The sequence below is a fragment of the Monopterus albus genome, unplaced genomic scaffold, assembly GCF_001952655.1.
Source record: "Monopterus albus unplaced genomic scaffold, M_albus_1.0 scaffold628.1, whole genome shotgun sequence".
Taxonomy (NCBI): Eukaryota; Metazoa; Chordata; class Actinopteri; order Synbranchiformes; family Synbranchidae; genus Monopterus; species Monopterus albus.
The window spans coordinates 34911-38046 of NW_018128508.1; positions in this window are offsets into that span (position 1 = coordinate 34911).

Here is a 3136-nt window from a genome sequence, read left to right on the forward strand (position 1 = left end):
CCTGGTTTGATGGGGCCAACAGGACAACGTCATCTGCAAAAAGCAGAGACGAGATCCTGTGGTCCCAAAACCGGACTCCCTCCGGCCCCTGGCTGCACCTAGAAATTCTGTCCATAAAAATAATGAACAGAACCGGTGACAAAGGGCAGCCCTGCCGGAGTCCAACATGCACCGGAAACAACTCTGACTTACTGCCGGCAATGTGAACCAAAAATGAACTACTTCATATTCATTTCTTCTGTTTTTATTTTTTAAAACAAGGAGCTCTGAGCAGTAGTGGGCAATCACACGTAGGCCTATTCCTCAACAGTTATTAACACCTATTCATAACATGCAGCTGTCACATGCTAACAGCAAACCAGCCATAAACACGAACACACAGTCAGGCCTGTCTTACCTTAAACCAGAAGATCTTTACTGCTCTCCCTTTGTGCAAAAAAATCCAACTTATTAAAACCAAGGCAGATCATATGACATATGGCAGAATGTTTTAATAAATACCCCACACACTGTTTTGCCTCAGCTGATTTCAAGCATCAAGTAACGTTATTTTAAAACTTACTGGGTCAGAAAAATAAGACGGCCTACACCAAGTTAAATTTTAGGAACACACCAGGCTGATAGCTCAGAGTCCACTGCACATAGTTTTAAACTTGGCACTACTCACGGCTAGCAAATGCAACTCACAAGGAACAAACACACTGTTCCTCCAGTTCCCAGTAACGTTCATTATCTCTGAGACTTGACACATGGAGACAGTGAAAAGTTTCTGGCCTCTTGTAAAAACTCCGGTCACTTCTGCTTATTGCAGTCACTTCACATGTGCCTGCTGATACTGAAGCGTTAGCTGCTGATGCTCACAAAACATTTCCTATTGCTGCTCCTTCACCTATGAGTTGCATATGATGTTATGTCATTGTGTTGCTGTAGTGCGAACTGCAGATGGAGGGCATGAAGTGATTTTGTACATAGGCAGTACTATTACAAGTTCTCAAAATGCCTAAAGTTTGTCATTCTCCGCTGATGAAATCGACCACACCCACAAACCAGAAGAAGCTTTTGTCAGTTACCAAAAGTAGTTGTTCATAAGCGGGGAAAATACAAGAAACTGACCGCAAAATGCTGGTATTGTGTCAAATTGTTTTCTCCCGCCTGGATGCTTCTCCCCTGTTAAACACTGTTTCCCTTACTGCCCCCATCAGTGGTCAGGAACAGGATAAGGTTAGTTTCACGTGCAACATATGTTTTGATTTTCTGTTTTTACCTCTACTAATATCATTTAAACTAGACTTGACTCCATCTCCTCTTCTGTTCTTCACTTCCTGCCATCCATCTGACTTTGGCGCATGATAATACACAAGTGTTTGCAACCCACCTATTAAAAGCAATACATTATCAAATTCCTGATGGCTGTTATTATGAAGATGTAATCTCATTGTCACTGACATTAGTGTAGTTACTGTTTGGAGAAAGAAAGGTTTGACTTACCACAGTTAGACTTACCACAATGTTAGATAGCAAGTGAACAAAGCCTTTCCGGCTCACGTTCATGAGCTGCATGTGAACTACATTCACGTACAAGTTCACTAGTTGCAACCCGAATCACTCAGCTCATCAGTTTTCTGAAAAGTGAGCATGCTCAAAGAGCAACATTCATTTAGTGTGTTCATGCACAACACTGGCTGTATCCCATTTCAGGAGTTCTGCATGTGTCCAGTTAAATCAAAGCAAACAAACATTCAGAATGAGCACAGCTTGATTCACAGGACATAAATGATGGATGTTGGAGTAATGGTAGAAAACTGATCACTCATCACAGTTTTGAAGCTGACAGTGACTTTACTGTGTTAAGAATCAAAGCCAATCCTGACCTGATGAGTGCTGTCCAGGGATCAGACAAATCATGTCTCTGTATTGTTATTACAGTATAAGTTATCACTGTTGATAACTTTATTTCATTTTATCTTGACAGAACAACCTCTTGAGATGTTTATAAATTTCTTTCATTTTTAATCCATATATAATTGGATTAAAAAGAGGATGATACAAAACTAATTGCAAAGACATTATTAAACGTGCAATTTTTGGAAAATCTAATTCCAGTCGAACTGTAATAACATCATATGTCATCAAAATAAAATAGTTGATTAATACCAGCAGGTGAGGAACACAGGTCTGTGCAGCTTTTCTCCTGACTTCTGAACTACTGTGATAACAGATTATAAGTATTCTGGTGTATGTGAAAAGTATGAAAAACACAGGAAAGACAACAACATTTACGAAAACATACGCGCCATACATATAGTTACTGCTTTTGATGGCACACTAAATAGTTTGTAAAATGAATTATTACAAAAAATTACATTCAGAGTAAAGCTACTGTGGGATATTGAAGCATTAAGGTTGCTATATAACTGAAGCACTAGCACTGTTTGGAAATTCTTACCTTAATAGGACACTGTTTTTGGAGATAAAAGTATAACCTTCACTCAGTCACAGTGGGTTCACTTGTGTACTTATGAGGATAGCCTTCATGCCTAATCTTCATTGAGTTGTAGTGTGTGTGTTGTGGGATGTTAAGCTGTGGGAGACATTACAACTCAAGTACTAACACTGTATTCTATGCACATATAAGGGAATGGGCACTGTAGTTGAAAAGTTAGCATCTTCTCCTATGCACTTATAAGGGAATATAACTTGCACTCAGATTAAAGCGTGAGCACTGTTTTTTATAAATGTACTAAATAAGGAGTATAACCTTCAATTTTAGTAGAAGTAGGTGTGTGTGTTCACTCAATTATTAGCAATGTGTGTGTTCATTTAATTACAGAATGTACTACTTTGGAATTAGGGAGTTGTGCTTGGGGGACATATCTTTGGGAAAGTATTGATAATTACCAGCTGCATCCTACAAGAATATCTTTGGGAAAGTGCTGGTACTTTCCAGCTGTATGTTGAGGAATGTGTAAGGAGGCGGGAAGAAAGAGTATATAACACACAGTTTTAGTAATGTGACTTCAGACCATCTTCCCTGCTGCTTGATGTATGATCTCCGGATGCGCATCCGTAATAAAGGTACAGTGCACTTTAATGGTTGGTGTGTGACTGAATATTCTTTCCATCATCTGGACCCGAG